The sequence below is a fragment of the Xiphophorus hellerii genome, chromosome 23, assembly GCF_003331165.1.
Source record: "Xiphophorus hellerii strain 12219 chromosome 23, Xiphophorus_hellerii-4.1, whole genome shotgun sequence".
Lineage (NCBI taxonomy): Eukaryota > Metazoa > Chordata > Actinopteri > Cyprinodontiformes > Poeciliidae > Xiphophorus > Xiphophorus hellerii.
The window spans coordinates 23,758,458-23,775,860 of NC_045694.1; positions in this window are offsets into that span (position 1 = coordinate 23,758,458).

Genomic DNA, 17,403 nt, shown 5'->3' on the forward strand with positions numbered 1-17,403 from the left:
CGAATATTGGACTTTGAAAATGGAAGAAAAGGAATTGGAGAAATTGTCAATGATAGCGAAGAGTGCACAGCATGCCAAAAGTCCTACAAACAGAGATGTATGAATGTGCCTCTTCCTAGGCTTGTGCAACGTTTACCAGAACAAATATCCGCATGCATTAAATCCTGCATGTGTTGTGCTTTATTGTTGAAAATAAGCAAGCAGATAAGCCCTCCTGGGGAAGTGAAGGACTGCATAAAAGAAAAAGAAAAAAAAAATCTACAGAGCGACTTTGGCGGTAAATAGCAGAAGGGATTTAACCTTTTCCAAAGACAAACAACACAGCTGAAACATAAGAAGACTGTATTGTAAATGAAAGTGCCAGAATCACTTCATATCTTTCAAATCTTTTGTGAAATTTGTTAAGCCACAGTAGCGATTTACCAATTTTCCTCAATGGAAACACTCTGGCGAGGATTTAGACTTCGATGTCATTCTGAGACATTCATGCTTCTCAAAGCAGCACGGTATGGTCTGAGCAAAACATCTCATATGCTTTCAGTGCAGAGAGGAGCTGCTGACACAAATTTCTGCTTGAAAATCCCATTACGTTTGCAAATGTAAAGTGAGACGAGAAGAGCAGAGAAGAGATCGTTAAGAGTGAGGACGTTCAGACGTCACACCAGCAAGATATGGTAATTGGAGACTTGAATATTCACATAAAAGTACTATCCGTCTATCTAGTCAAAGTATTCAGTCATCATTTATATTTACATATATCTGTCATAATCTGTTTTTACTTATCAATTTATTTAACATTCAACAAGTTGAACAGGTGAGTGTCATCATCAAGCTGAAAATGTTTTACTTTTTTACTCTGCAGTGACAAACCTTTGAAATCAGGTAACATTTAACAAGTCCTGATCTTTGTGAAAAGCCGTCTTCTTCAGTGGTGACCTCCTGTGGCGTACACTACTTGGTAAGGATGTCGATGACCGCCTTCCTAAACTTGGCTGATTAGGATGTGACACCATGAATTTTTCTCACAGTCGCTTCTAATTTTCTGACAAGCTGAATTCTTGGTTTTCGTCATGTGTAAGCCATTGTCATCAAAATTACAAGAAAAGAGATTTAGTCTTGTACATCTATGTGTAATGATTCTGTACAATATATAAGTTTCACTTTCTGAGATGACTGCCGAGAAACATCGCACCGTTGCACAATATTTAATATTTTTGAGCTCTACTAATGAGTTGTGTTTTTGTGATCCTTTATTTTGTTTTTCTGCAGCTGTGTTGAAGAATGGGCTTAGCCATTGAAATTGATCAGATTTAATTAATGACCTCAGAAGGGCAGCAATTTATTTTATTTTTTTTTACATGGGGTCAGGTTGATTTAAATACTATTTTCCCTTTTATGAATGAATGAAATGAATGAATGAATGAAAACTACCAGTTAAAATCTGCTGTTAAATTTTGTTCTTGTGCGATATTAAAATAAGCTTGATTATCAAATACTTCAAAATATGACAGAGATAAATTAGTAAGAGGGGAAACATGGTTTCCACAGAACGTGAGCACAAAGAACAGTAAGAACTCAAACAGCTTTAAATTGGCTGGAAGGTGCTGTCTGACGATGCAATTACAATTTGTAAATGATGCTTGACTTGTTGCATTGCTGCACATACAGCTCTGGAACAAATTAAGAGGCCACTTAAAAATGATCAGCTTCTCTGATTTTACTTTTATGTTTCAGTAAAATCGACATCGTTCTTTAATTCTACGAACTACTGACAATGTGTCGCAAAAATTCCAAGCAAAATATTTAGTATTTATCTGCAGAAAATGAGAAATGGTCAAAATAACGAAAAAGATGCAGCGCTTTCAGAACTCAAATAATGCAAAATAAACAAAAATGTAAAAAAAACAAGTTCATATTCATTTAGAAACAACAACATTTAACATTAGTTAAAACAAATGTTTTAACTCAGGAAGAGTTCAGAAATCAATATTTGGTGGAATAACTATGTATGAGGTTTTCACTGGGGTTCAGTGCAGTGGGTTCCTCATTCTTTCCAGAACTGTATTTAAGTTTTTTGGGAAGATATTTGTAAAATGTGAAAATGTGGCATAGTGTAAATTTGGAGAGTAAATTTGAATTTAGAGCATTTAAGCGGTGAACGATGAAAATGAATCAACTCAGTTTTAACCAGTCTGAACTGAACTCTGAGTTAGTTCATGTGAATTTGTACAACATCCATAATGATAAATACATATGACTTTTTTTCCCCCCATTATTCCATATAATTGGATCCCATTCTGTTCTTTTGGCTACAAGTTTTACACCCGTTTCTGCTCCAACAGTTGGTTGGGTGCAGCAGAGCTAGAACGCCACCTACAACGATCCTCCAAAAAAAAAAAAAAAGAACATAGTATAAAACCCAGCAAAAGTTTCCCTTTCAGCTACCCCATGTAGGCCTTCGAAGGTAGGCTGTGCAGTGTGATATCCTGATAATTGGAATGATCTCTGCAGTCCCCCTTTTTGTAAATATGGCAACCACTAAGAGGTGGTCACTGAGGTTTGGCAACTCAGTGTGGTGCTGCTCTGTAATGGACTGTTTTAAGGGCTGAGTAACTGCTTTCAGCAGGGAGATTCAGGGACAAACCAGTCAAGTCAACGGGGCATTTCATGTTCTAAAGCTCCAACATGGCTATGAAACTCCATTGCGTGGGGAGCTTTAAAAATATATAAAATAAACAAAAGCAGCCTTCATTTTCATAAAACAAAAAAGCATTTGTTAACTTTTTTACATATGGGTCTTCATCTACTGTACGTTACCTCGAAAAAGTATCCATGAGCCATGATCTTTATCATGTTTTGACGTATTGCAGCCACGTACATTTGGTTTTTTTGGTGCGTTATTTGATTGTAGTGCGTAACATTGAAGTTGATGTAAACGGAAGAAAAAGAATGTTTTCTTTTTTATTAAAGGTGTTTTCTTGAAAAACACTTTTAATAAGTAGAAACACTTTTTTATTGCATTAGAGCTGAATGTATTATGAGGACAGGAGGTTTCTCTGCTACTTGCCTACTTTTTCAAACAGTAATGTCCAATAAAAAAGCACAGAAGTGCCCAACCATCATACAAAGGAAACGGATCCCAGAAGTAAATGTGTCTTGGTGTGAAACGTGTGTATTAAATGCATAAAACGGCAAAATAACTTTTAAAATGCAATCTGGGACTGAAACGAATGCATCATTTTCCACATTGAGTCATGGATCAACCAGGACTGAAAGGCCACTTAAGCAAGGAACTTCAAAACTTCAAAAATCAACATAAAGAAACAGATTTCAGTTTGCAAATGCAGCAGGAGCAATTTATTTTCAAAGGTCTTCAAAATGTTGGACCTACTCTATCAAATACTAAGGAAATTATTGGAAACTTTTCAATTTATAGAAAGTTAAAAAATAAATGAAAATGTACTTTCTCATTAGGATTTAGTAAATAAAATAGTTTTGGTAATCCTATTGGAGACGTTTATCCGAAAACTAAGGAAACAATCCAAAACTATATCAAATTCTGCTTAAGGCCAAATGCAACCTTAGGCGAGTCAGGTATCTAACCACAAACTCAGAAATAATTATAAGTCTTAAAAAGTAGCGATGAAAAGAGTGTGGAACCACTGGCTTTTCAATTTTACTCTGCCATTCCAGTTTTCATCTAGGTTTCTGCTTCACCTCTTGTTTTCCTCCTGTTTGATATATTCTTATCTTTCCGAAACATTCTCAGACTGTAGCTAATTTAAATACATATACACATCACAACTCCAGGGGTGAATTGGTTTTTTTTGTTTTTTTTACCATAAGTAAACATCACCTAAACATCTAATATTAAAAGCTAAAAATGGCAGCAGCATCTTTGGAGAAATTTCTTTTGTTCATCGCCTGTTAAAGATCCCCCCGGAAAAATTTCAACAATTCATGCAAAAGAAGAAGTTCGGCTGCCATTGTGCCTTCAGTACCTAAAACCCTGCTCCCTTGTAATTTTGGGACCTAAATCCTGTGTCTGACTGTTGGTGACAAGTTTCTCCACATATCCCACAGAGAAACGCTTTCTCTCTCACACACACATGAGTATTTCCTGTCAAGCTGCCTCATCCTCCCTGTCTGTCATTTTCCTTTCTCTCTCTGATGAGCACGCATGCTCACACCCACCCACACCCACACACACACACACACGCACACGCACCTCAGGTCCCCTGTGGGTCCTGTTTAGAGCGTTACTTTCTTTGTCAGTGAGGAGCCACAGTGAAGCTGCTGAACCTAAGGGAAGATAGGCCAATTTAACCCTCCCTGCATCACTCCTGCTCTCATTCCCTCGTCCTCTTTCCCAACATTTCTCTCAAGTCCCTGCTGACTTGTTTGTCCCAGTGGTGTTTACCTCCTCCGCCTCTCCTGGCTCGGCTCAGCGTCCACCCTGACAGTAAGGCCATTATTTTTCTTTCTCACTTGTATCCTCTCTTCTCACCTTCTCCTCTTTTTTTTTTCTGTCTCTCCCCCTCCACTGCACCCATCTGCTTTTTCTCTTTCTGGACCCTAATTGGCTCGGCAGTCCCCCCACACCCCCTGTCATCTCCAGTGTTTCTTTGAAAGCTACAGTGAGCCCAGCAGGAGACAGGAGAATGTGCAAGGCCCCCTGCTCTAACAGAGTCCAATGATTGTTCTCATCTTTATTTACACTATGTGCTTCCTCATTTGCACCAAAAGACAGGGGGTTAACATCGTGCTGTACGCACTCGGGCGTCCGCAATCAACCAAAGCAATATAACCTGTAACACAGGAGGTGCTTTGGTCACGAGCTAAAGAATGACAATCACCTGGATGTTGCTTTGAAGGTGAAGTACCTACTGAAACATTTCTAAAACATTCACCGGTGGAACAGTACTCCCCAGCAGCGGGTACGCAAATGTGCTATACCTGCATAACCAAACGCGTCCGACGCTTCAAGTTCGATGCATGTGCACTTTGAATGCAGACGCTTGACATTTTGCTCTACACCTAGCGTTTCGTGTGTCTGGTTTACATTCAAAGTCCAGTGTTGTATAGTAACGAAGTAAAAATACTTCACTACTTTACTTAAGTATATTTTGGAGTACTTCATACTTTCCTCAAGTATGAAAATTTTTGATGACTTTCACTTTTACTTCACTATATTTCCGAACTTAATTGCGTACTTTTACTCCGATACATTTTCAATGTGTGGTTTAGTTACTCGTTACAAAAAAGCGAGAGAGAGAAACGCAAGTGTTTTGATCCCACCTACTGATTAGCAAATAGCAAGTAGGCTACCGAACAAAGTCCGTAGCCTACTTACCTGGGCTTGTTCATCACCACCAATAGGATACACCTGTTTCGCTTCTCCCATTAAACACAAAGCAAGTCTCGCAATCAGCAGCAGCCACATGGAGGAGGAGACGGAGACCACAACGACTGCAACTACGTCGGACACGGCTCCAGGGGAACCACCAGCTGGTGATGAGAGCCCATGGCCTTATTTAAACACAATACACTCTTTCGTGGGTGTTAAAGATTCGTCGTACCGCATGCAGTTTATGTTATTCCTGCCCGAAGATGTGGAAATTCTATCTTACAAAAACTCCCCGTCCAACTTGAACAAACACATCGAGGTAACGTCTTATGAAATGGTTATAATCCTCCTGTTTCAGTAACTATAGCTTGGTCACTAGACACTACTGTATTGTGAAACGTTGACCATAAATGAACTTTGTTTGGCATTGTTTCAGTTCCACACGTGGTGTATTTAGCTTAGGCCTAATGTTGACTGTAGCAGGCTACCTAGACTCCTCTGTTCAAGGGGGGACAGAAGCCATAGCGATAGCAATTTAGACTAAATTTAACGAATATAGGAAAGGCATGCAAGTTCAAAACCAGGTTTACAGATGCCAATAAGCTGCATTTCCCTCCCAATTCTTTTTTTCTTTTGCATAATGACCAGTTGTGTGCACCACCTACTGACTGTAGGATTGACTGATTCACTGATTTGTGAAGTAGAGTAATCGTAACAGCTCTTTTTCTTCATGTTGGCCGCATTTTCTGTACTATTTATTTTTCTCATTTTCAGCACTGACCTTACTTGAAGGGAAAACTTAAGGCTTACAAAAACTTTGTATTTTCTGTCCTGGAGGGTATACTAAGAAGCTGGTTCAGTTGTAAAGCAGGTTAAGTTAACCTTGTGCTATAGGTAAAGCACCTAATTTTCTTAACTAAATGATGCCTGCAGGTATATCTATTAGCAGGTTTAATTTTGCCTGCACTTGGTTGGGTACATTATTTTAAGTGTATTTGACAAGTTTACCAAAATATAAAAAATGTCATTCAAACTGCATTTGCTTTGTTTTACTTTTTACTTGTACTTTTCATTACATTACTTGAGTACATCCATTTTTACAGTAATTTCCATACTTAAGTACAAGAAGTTTCAGATACTTTAAGACTTTAACTCAAGTAACATTTCAGTCAGTGACTTCGACTTTTACCAAAGTCATATTTTGGAGAGGTACTTATACTTTTACTTGACTCTGAGATTTCAGTACTTTATACAACACTGTCAAAGTCTATGTGAAGGCGTGTCAAGGGTGTGTCAGACACTCTAGCCGTTGTTTTCCATTGCCGGCCTATTTGGCAGACGCGTTGGACGCACCGTGGCGGACCCTCGACGTGCCTTCACGTGGACTTTGATTGTGCACCAGATGCAGGAACCGCGTTTGGTGTGAACGCACCATTAAGCATCAAAATGTTTAATATGGCTACCCTCGATAGACACAGTAGCCCCATCAAAGAAAACAATAGATGTCAATGGCATCAAGACAAGGGAGCTTCTCACAATGTCGGTAGGATTTCACCTGATATGGAAGGATTGAGGCAGTGGATTTGTAAGCGCCTGAACTTCCTTTCAGTACATCAGAAAATAGCCACCAGTGACAAACTGCTAAAGGAATTTCCCAGGCAGCAAAAACCCTCTATTCAAAAAGAGGACCAGGAGGAACAAACCACCAATACAATGAGGAAATAACTGGTGTTTTACAGTTTGACTAATGCCTAGAGGGGCGTGGACCAAAGAGAGTGAAGAGATATTAATCTTGCAGTGGGTGTTTTGTTTGGGTCTTGGAATAGTGTACTGTCTGAACCAAATATGATTACAGAAGGTAGAAAGTTGATCTCACATTGACACTGACAAGAGACCATCTATCATTCATTCACAAACAAATCAAGAACATATGCACATTATCCCATATTAATGGTGGGAAAACGGAGGTACAAGAAATGCACAACATAAAAAAAATATTTAGCCTGAGGTGAAATGTTGATGGGATGGTATATTTAAGAAACAAGCACAAAGACTCCAATATTTAAATCCATACAACCTAAGGTATTTCCTTGTTTACAAAACTCCAGCACACCCTCAGATATCCTGTCCATGGATGGTTTTAGTGGAGACTGTTGGAGCATTGTTGCAAGCAATGCATAAAAAATGAATAATACTGTTCCAAGAAATCTGTGTCTGAAACTGTGAAATAAGCTAGGCAAAGTACAGCATGTTACTTCAGCTAAAAGAGAGTACGACAGCAAAAAAAAAAAAAAAAAGAGTTCTATGTGCATTTAAGAGTGTAAATATTTGAGTGGCCCCTGCTGTTGCTGTGCATTCTGCCTTGAGCAGAGTAATGCTTTTCTGCTCTCCAGAGTTGAGACCTTACCGCCTAGCTTGGCTAAACCATTTCATGGTCTGCTTTGGAAGTTCCCATGTTGGAAATGGCAAACTGCCTTTAGTTATTTATGATTTGTTGCATTAGACTCTCATGCTTTATATATTCCCAGCTGTTCTCCAGTCAAAGTATAACTTATAGTTAGGGATTCACTCAAAAACAGGTCGTGTAATTATTTATGATTTACAAGGTAACAAAATAGTTTCTTTAACTGTGGGGGCAAACATTAGCTTCTTTATTATGGCACTTGACACATTGAAAACAATAATAAAAGAAAGTCTGTTTACTGCTGAGGTTTGTTTTAATGTTTCAATAAAGTAATTTTTAAGACACTTTGAGAGATGGGAAAGAAAAGACGAGTTTCCTAAAGCGGCCTGGACATCCAGCGAATCAGCCAGACCTTTAGTGTCGCACAAGGGTGTGTGTATCCCTGCCCTTACGTCAGCCATGGCCAATCCAGGTGCCTCTCATTAGCCAGCCAATGACAAAAAGGAAGTCTGACAAGGAAAGTTGAAAAATTATTGACTAAAAAAGATTAATATCTACAATGCTTTTTTGTCAAAATAGTTTTACAATTTAAAGATAGTTTAAACATCTGAACATTACAGGATAGAAGCAGTTGCATTGTCGGTATTAAAACAATGAACATGCTAAAAGTAAACATTATGTATACAGTATATACTGTATATATATATATATATATATATATATATATATATATATATATATGGAAAAGAATTGATGTCATTTATGATAAGAACTAATATTATTTAAATATTAAATATTTAACATTATTAAAACCTGTTTAAGTGTAAAGTTACAACTTCATTTACATAAGATCAGAGATCTTTCTGACTATTTTCGGTATGGTTTGCACCCTTTTTCTTCATTTCGCTTTGACTTTTTTGTATTGTTTTATATTTTGCCTTAAAATGGCTAAACAACAAAAGCTACATTTTCAGAATTATAATTTTTTTTTCTCTATCGCTTATATTCCAAAATGCTTAATTTTTTTATCATTTTAACAGAAAGTACAATCTAGTTGCAAGTAGCTTTACATGAACAAAATGGCCAAATTGCAGGTTTGACTTAAAGTCTTCCCACATTGTAAAGTTTATCTGCAATAATTAGGAGGCAATTCCGGCTCTCTCAGATAGTGCTTAGTCAGTGTACGAGAGAGAAAAGCTAATATGAGAAGTGGGTACAAAGGCACATCTTGACTGCAGTATATTTTACAACACAGCCAGAAAAGCCTTTGGACCTCCTGTCCTCTATGTTTACTTGTCATTGTTTGCACCTCCTCATCTTTTAACACCACTTATTCCTGCTCACTCCACTCTCTCTGGCTCTCACCTCGCAACTTCCCATCTTCCTCTTCTGCACTCTCTCAAGATGCAGATGAATAATTCATCTCCACTCTTGTTAAAGAGAACACAAACCTTGAAAGGAGACAGATGAGAAAAGAATCCCCTTCCACTAACACGTCAAATGCAGTGGCACAACAGTTAGGAGCCAGAGGCTTTTCCTTGCCTTTTTTTGTTGTTGTTTTTTTTGTGCGCGCGTAGGGGTGTGTGTGTTTCCCCTCCATCCACATTTCCTCTCGGCCCCATGGCGCACTCTTATGCCATCCTCCTTCGCTCAGCATGGGCGCATCATTTTCTACCCCGGAGCATGCCCAGGACGGTCACAGCTGTGAGGAAATGTCAGACGTTTACCACCCGCCAATCTCCTCACCAAATATGCATGCTCACCCCAACACACGGGGAGCAGAAAAAGCGCAAACACAGAGCACACGCGTGCACGGACATAAAATGCTGATGTGCAACACGCAAACGCACGCATGCTAACGCTTTATTTACACACAACACAGCGGCAGAAATCTCATTACTCAGAGGGCGCATGGCATTGATTTTTGCCTCTCCTCGGTCGTGGTGAGTTCTGGCTTGGCACGGTCTGGGCTCATGCCAGAGCACCCACAGCAGCACTACGGGTTAAGCCGATTATATTTTTTGGGGGGAGCAGGGAAACCTGAGGGGCAAAAAAGATCCAGTTCTGTTCCCCCTCTGCCCCCTTACATCCCCTTCCCTGTCTGGTTTTTTTTTTCTCTTTCCCCTTTCCTTTCTCCTTCTCCTGATTATATGCTTGAGAGGTTTAAGCAGCATGGGGTTGTGGTTGCATTCATTGACACGAGCAAGAGAAAAAGATTTCAAATTTAAAGTATTACATTTGTAAATGATGAATAAGGAAAGACTTGAGGAAAGGAAGGTCGGGCTGTTTGAGAGAAAACCGGTGTGTCTCACAGATATGTTATTATAAAAAAAATAACCTTCAGAGCAAACCGAACGGATAATGAGGCTGAATGAATATTACCTTGCTGGTTGTTATATTTAACCATATTTTTTTTTTTTTTTTTTTTTTTTAAAGCAAAGCAGAATACAATGGACTGGAAACAGGGTTGGGTTATTTCCCCAACCATAATCTGGCTTGTCGTCAGGTTTGTTCGAAGTGCTGTAAATGTAAACTTGAAGTTATATTGAATAATATGTGTACTTTGTTCTAAGAGGGGAAAAAAAGCAAACGATTAAGATTTCAGGAAGTCTACAAAGTCTTCCGAAGGTTTTTATGCACTCTTTGATTGCTTTGTGTTGCATCGATCTGTTCCAAGTAGGATTTCATTGATAGGGCAGCACAAAAAGTGTCAAAAGTAAATCTGAAATATTTTCAAACCCGACAAGACAATATTTTATACACTTACTTCTACCGGATTTCCACATCTAGATTATAAAAAAACAAAAACAAAAAAAAAAGGTTACAGGCTCTCAATTGAATTGAATTGAATTTAAGTTGGAATTTTGATTAGTCCATTCTTAAATAAAAATCAAAACCAATCTACATTTCATTTTGTGTTTTCACCGTGTTTGTTTTCCACCACAAATATCATTATCAATGTAAATTTGAAAAGGTTCAGCTTTCATGTCAAGTTATCCGAACATCTTCTTCCAAGTTTGTTTTGTCCCCTGCCTTGTGGCACACCGCAACCAGGACTTGTAATTGTTTTCTTGAAACACCTCCAGTAACCACTCTGCCGCATAAAGGCTATTTGGTGAGGGCACAACTAATAGTTTTGCTGTGGAGCGATTCAATCACCTGAGCTGTGGATCTCTTGCTCTTCTTGCAAGGCAACAGCTGCAAAATGTTTTACTGCTGCAAACTTCTGCACAACTTTATCCCTCACTTGTCTGCTGTGTTTTATCGTCTTTATGACGCCGTCAGTCCTTTGATGTTCTGATATTTTGTCCCCCTCACCGTTATGCATTCCTTTGTGTCGGAGGTGTCACGTAGACCCTGAATAAAATACATTAAAGTGTGTACGAAATGAATACACGATGAAGAGTTACGAATATTGTGCATGTTTTCACAATACTAGTTTATTTCATTACTCTTCTAGACGGTGAAATATGATTCAGCAGATGTAAGTCAACTGAGGTCTCTCCTCGGCAACGTCTCATCCCTGCCGACTGAATCCTCATTATCGCTTTGTCATAATTCTGTTTTTCTCCCGTCTTTTTTAAAAAAAAAAAAAAATTGGTTATTCTAATGGCTGCTGTTCCATTTAATTATATAGCAATTATCTGCTTCCTGGTGCCTGACTGGCATTCTATTGCGCTAAAGCAAAGTCAGCCTGTGTCTATTACAACCCCGCTGGCGTGGCAGCCTCACTTAAGACGCAGTGGGGCTCTTTTTGACGCAGGACAAACTGGATGTTTGCCTGAACTTCTTGTTTAGTCCAAGTAACCTTCTGTCTTTTTGGGGGGGGTTTTTTTTCCTTTTTCACTCCGTTCCTTCGTTGATGCGTTCCCGGTCCTGTTGGACCCGTCTCTGTGGTTCAGAGTGATAATTAGTCTGCAATGTGAGGGAGAAGAAATCATTGATATGTATTTTTCTCCTTCTATTTTTGTCCCCTCGAGTCAAGTTGATTCTTTGAAGTTAGGGCATGTATGAAATCACTTGATCTTTATTTCTTTAAGTTCATTACTTATTTTCTAGTTGTGTGCATGTCATGCATTTTTAACAAACCCTTTGAGTTGACTTTGTGATGCGTTTGTAGCCGAGAACATCAAAGGAATCGCTTCCTCTCTGTCTCCCTTCTTTTCCCTTGGTCTCAGTTTCTCTCTCTCTCATTCTTCTCTCCTTTTCATCTCCTTTCCTGCCTTTTACACTCAGAACTGCTTGCTCAGAGAGCTTGTCTTCTCAGGCACTTTTTTTTTTTTCTATTTTTTGGAGATGGGATTGGGGGTGGAATGAGACGTTGATGCTTGCAATAATTGTTCATTTTCATGCAGAACATTAAATACGGTACCATTCCAATGATGAGATAATTAACTTATCCATTACTCTAGAAAAAAATGCCTCTTTTTTTTCTTTTTCTTCCAGAAGCACGAAAAGCTGAAAGATATTCTCTTACACGTGTCGACAAGCAGATGCTCTCATTCCCGGTCCAAACGTTTTAATCAGCATCTACTGGAGAAATGAAAAGTTTTAATTTAGTAAATGCTGGTATCTGTTTATATTTCATAGTTCAGATAAAGTCAGAGTCCTCTCTGAGGCATGTTATCAATGTTCACCTTTGGTTACAGCTGAGACCTTGTGACAATATGCAGTGCTTTGGGGAAACAGTGTCGTATTGCTGGCCTCCCTTACCCATTCCAAAACTAGTTGTACATGTTTTCTGAGTAATTGTACTGTTACAACAGGCATCTGTGACCAAATCTCAACCATCTAGGTGTTTAGTTACGGTAGTCCCTCGACGGTGTTCCTGTTAACTCCCACCATGCATCGCTACCACTGGCAAGAAAACAGCCTTGCAGCAATATGCTACTGCTGCTTCACAGCTGATATGGGGATGTTGGGTTTGAAAGGCTCACATTGACTCAGTAAACATAAATCTTGTCAGTCTGGCCAAATAGTTCAATTTTTTTTCTCGTCTGACCAAAAAAGTTCATCTTGGACGAGTCTATTCAGTCTTTGACAGGAATCTCTCAGTCCATGGCCATGTAAAAGTTTACTATTTATGATGAGGCGATTTCTGGGTCTATTCCTGAACAACATAACCTCTTTATAAATCATTATAAAGGCAAGGTAGTCAGTCACCTGACTAACTTGTACTCCTCCAATGTACAAGTGTTTGAACTGGTAGTCTTGGGAGCTAGTTCAGAAATTGCTTCAGAAAGGCGTTGCACAAATATTTTTAGAGTTCGTTTGATACCCCCATTGTTCTGTCATTACTAATCAGCACAATGACTATGATCAAATAGATATGTTCAAGGGCTGCGTCCCTCTGAGTGCCGGTTCAAACCTTCGCTCTATATCAGTCCTTGTGTTGTTGGGCAAGGCAGTTTTCCTGCTCTGGTGTCAGTCTGCACCAGAGCAGAATGACAGATGTGGGCACAATGTAGCTAACCACCATCAGTGTATGAACGGGTGAATGACTGCGCTTTGCAATTCTTGGACTTGTTAAAGGGTTTTAGAAATGCAGCCCATTTACATTCTTATGCTGGCAAATTCAGACATTTTAGAGCTTTCAGAAATCCTAATTAAAAGGTTTAAATTGGTGTTTATATATTCATACTTCTATCTGAAATTTGACCCTGTATGAATTAGAGAAAATCCACACTAAGTTAAACCCTTTCATGCATGAATTATGATCCTTTATGTCAGGATTTCTTTTTAATTTTTATTTTTATTTCGGCGTAAAAAAAGTGGGCAAACAAATTCTGTAAAAAAAAAAAAAAAAAAAAATCTGGGATTTTTTTTTCTATGTGATCAGTTGTATTTTTCTCCAAATACAAAGTGGTTATTTGGAAAATACATCAGTAGCATTAGTCTTTAGGGGTTTCTTGATGTCACAATATTTTTTTTACCTGCAAGAGTAAAGTGGAAGTAGGGACAGGATATCCCAGAGTTGCTTTTTTCTTTGTCTGCCATATTGGATTTTATCAACTTTTTTTGCACTGACAGCGGATGACCAGTAGTTGACAGTGTATTGTATGGTTCACTGGTGTCCACTTCAGTGAAAGAAACACAAGAACATGGCTTTTAGACAGCTGTCCACTGCAGTGACCGCTATGCATGAAAGAGTTAAAATGCTCATTTTTTTCTTTTCTGATCACTGTACCTTTATATACTTTTTTTCTCTTAAAACAGGACTGTAACAAATGTTTTAAAGCCCAAAAACAATACTGAACCTAAATCCAGGATAATTGTACACCCTCCTGCCCACACCTATCTTTGCATCAAGGAATTGCCAATATTCCTATATTGTCAATAGAAATTAACATAATTCCTATATTATATTAAGGAATTGCCAATATTCCATGTATCTTTTCTAAAAACACAAATATACTAGATAATGTTTTATTTTTCCTCTCTCCTTCTTGTTTTACATAATTAAATCATTAAAAATTCCTCGCAGTTAAACCTGACATATGTACCGTCCTCTGTGAAACCGCTGACAGGCCCCGCTCCATCTGCGCCCCGTCTTTGCCAAACATCTTGCGAGCTGCGGGGCAGCAGGGCGTGGCCTGCCCTCAGGCCACCAGAGAAGCGCCCTCTCGCCTAAAGGCGCTCAGCACGGGCAGCTGTGCCGTGAATGTTCCCAGTTACGCGGGTGCAGGGAGAGTGCATGGCCCCTGCTTTAATTTCTTTTCACCCACATGTGGCGCATCCAGTGAAATGTTATTTTAATCATCTCTTAATGACAACCAGACACAGGCTAGCGTGTGAGGAAAAGCCTCGTGTCGCTTTCGGCTGCTAATGAACGTGGCTATGATTAAGAAAAAAAAGAAAAAAAAAAACATTTCATTATAAAGATGAAATTTTAATTCTTGTCATGGAATATTTAAACCTTAGTCAAACAACAGTTTCTGATGAGGGGGGGAAAAAAAGGTTCTACATAAGCGATACTCTGATATTTTATACTCCCCCCTATTTTTTAAGTCTTCTTGGCTTATAGCAATTTAATTCACTCTTAGGTTCCTTCCCCACATGACGCTAACTACAGTCTGTAATCAGCTTATGGAGCAATTTCCTCAATACACAGATTTTGCAATAGAAATTTGCTTTCTTTTGTTGTCTTTTCTTTTTGCCATCTTGGTCTCTCACATTTTATCAAAGGTATTTTGTTTCAGTAAAGTTACAGACAATGACTGTAAGAAACATCGCTACAAACTCTATGAATAGCTCTAATTAGAGACCAAGGGCAGAAATTAACATTTTTAAAAATTTTTTAGTAAAGTACTTTTCAAGTCTATGTGGTGTTTTTGAAAAATCCTTAAATATTAAAATCAGCAGACTTTAAAACAATTTTTTAAAGATCTCATCTGACCTCTGAGGAAACAATGACCTCTAACGTTGCAGCGCCTACTTATCTTATATATATCTGTGCGATATCAAGAGAGTTTGCAAAGCAGCACGGGATTTTTGTTTTTTTCTTCCACCCCCCCATGTGAATTTTTAAGTCACATTTTCCCCGGAGCCAGGTAAATCCTTAATGTGCTTCGGCCTTAGGATTTAAAACACCCCACCTTCATTAAAGAGGGGTTTATCTCAGCCTGAGTAAGCTTTTAGTCTGCTTTGGAAACAGCCAGATGTTGCCCTTTCTTATCTTGTGTTTTTTCACAATCGCGAAACTCGAAAAGGCAAGTGTGAAACAAAAGATATATAAGGAGGACTGTCTGTTGAGCTTTTTAAAAAAAAGAGAATTTTGAATGACAGATTAACAAAAGTTAGCGCATAATTATGATAAGCAAGTAAAAGCACTAATGGTTCGTAGTTTTATTACAAACTTGACTTTACATTCAGCCCAATTTCAGAGATAAAATTGTCAGGTGTTTAAAGTAAGGTCAAGTTATTAAACAATCCCAAACTTTGAACAGAGGTAGACAAATGGATGGATGAATAAACATGGATGATGGGATCTGGAGTCCAGACTACTGCTAAGTATTCAGTGTCATGATGGAGAGATTAAAGAGATACCTTTAACCCTACTAAGACTTGGGAATTCACAAAATCCAACATGCTTTGTATAAAAATTATTATTCAGAGAAGCAGTTAAGAAGAATCTGGTAACTGTGCAGGAGCTGAAACATGTCATATGTTGATGATTTATTTATTCTTTTTCCATCAGGGAAAGGGAAAATAGAGACAACAGGACAAAGGAAGGATGGAGGCATTTGGGCAATTCTGATGCAAAACCTTTAATAGGCTGCAAAAGAACAGGTCGAAAAGTGTTTCCTAAAATAATTATCTCTCAACAGGGGCCAAATTGAAATGGATCTCACAATTCTGAGATTTCTTTTTTTTTGCAAAAATAGAGGTAAAAAAAAGAGAAAACGTGACTCTTTTTCCATCCACTTTATAAGTCGTGCCGGGATGCTGCACAAAATCTCACTGCTGAGTTTGCATTTGGGATGTGACAAAAAGGTGTAAAATTTCACACAAATAATTTAAACTTCAGAATTTTCATAAGTCTGAAATATTATCCATCAACTATCAGTTCCGAAGTCACAGCTTGACTAAGCGAGACGTGAACAGAGGAGAGACGAGGCCCGGAGGCCAGGAAAAGACAGACGTGAAACTAAAAGAACAGAAAACCCTCAGACGGGGCCTCCGCGCAATCAGTGCCGAGCGTGATAATGTGTGAATGAATTAACAAGGTAATGGCGCATCAGTTGTTTGGTATAAAACAAAGATGTGTAGGAGGAAACAGATCCACTGTGGAGTGGAGAGAGGTGGGAATAAAAGAATAGCCATTAAGCCGAGGCATCCGAAAGACTCCCGTGGCTCGTTTCCACCAACTGTTGCACGACAGAAACAGAGAGCGTAGATTTAACAGGTGGAGGCATCGTGACGGGCCTGAAACTGCGACTGCATATTTGAAGTGACTAGTGACAAATATGGTGCTTATATCCAACCAGGATTGACTATTCAGGAGAGTGGGCTAAAGAAAAGAGAGAAAAAAAACAATGTGAGTTTACACCCGCAGAAAACCTCAGCAGCCGTTACTATGGGGACTGAGAAGTTGTGGGCCGAAGTTTCTTCTGGATTTCCTCCCTGGTGTCGCTTTATAAGGTCTTCTGCATCTTTTGACATTCTCACAAACAAGCCTTTAGGCTTCTAGTGCCGGCTGCATTCCATCATGCCTAACGAATAGTTTCAATTTGAGCACGTGAGATGACTAATATGTAGAGCTTATAAATGAACCAGTAAGTGCATGCCTTTCTAAGCTGGCCTTTTTTTTTCTGTTTACAGACTAAAGGGGAATTACATTTCTCATTAAGTCTTGCCAATGTAAACAAAGTTGACAGTGAAAGACAGGTACAGATATGTACATTTAGCTAATGTTAATTAATCGTTTAGACTATTAATATCGTAGCAGTCATCTATATTCTCCGAAACATTGTGCATTCATAATAAATAATCTCACAATAACACAACTTGAAAGTTGTGTTATGCTTGGCTTCCCACCAAAAAGCCAAGCATAAGTTGAAATCCATAAACGTGATTGTCAAAAGAATTCACCTACCTTTCCAAATCTTGTATTTGTGTATGTGCTGCTCAACGGCAGAAGAAAAACCTGTTT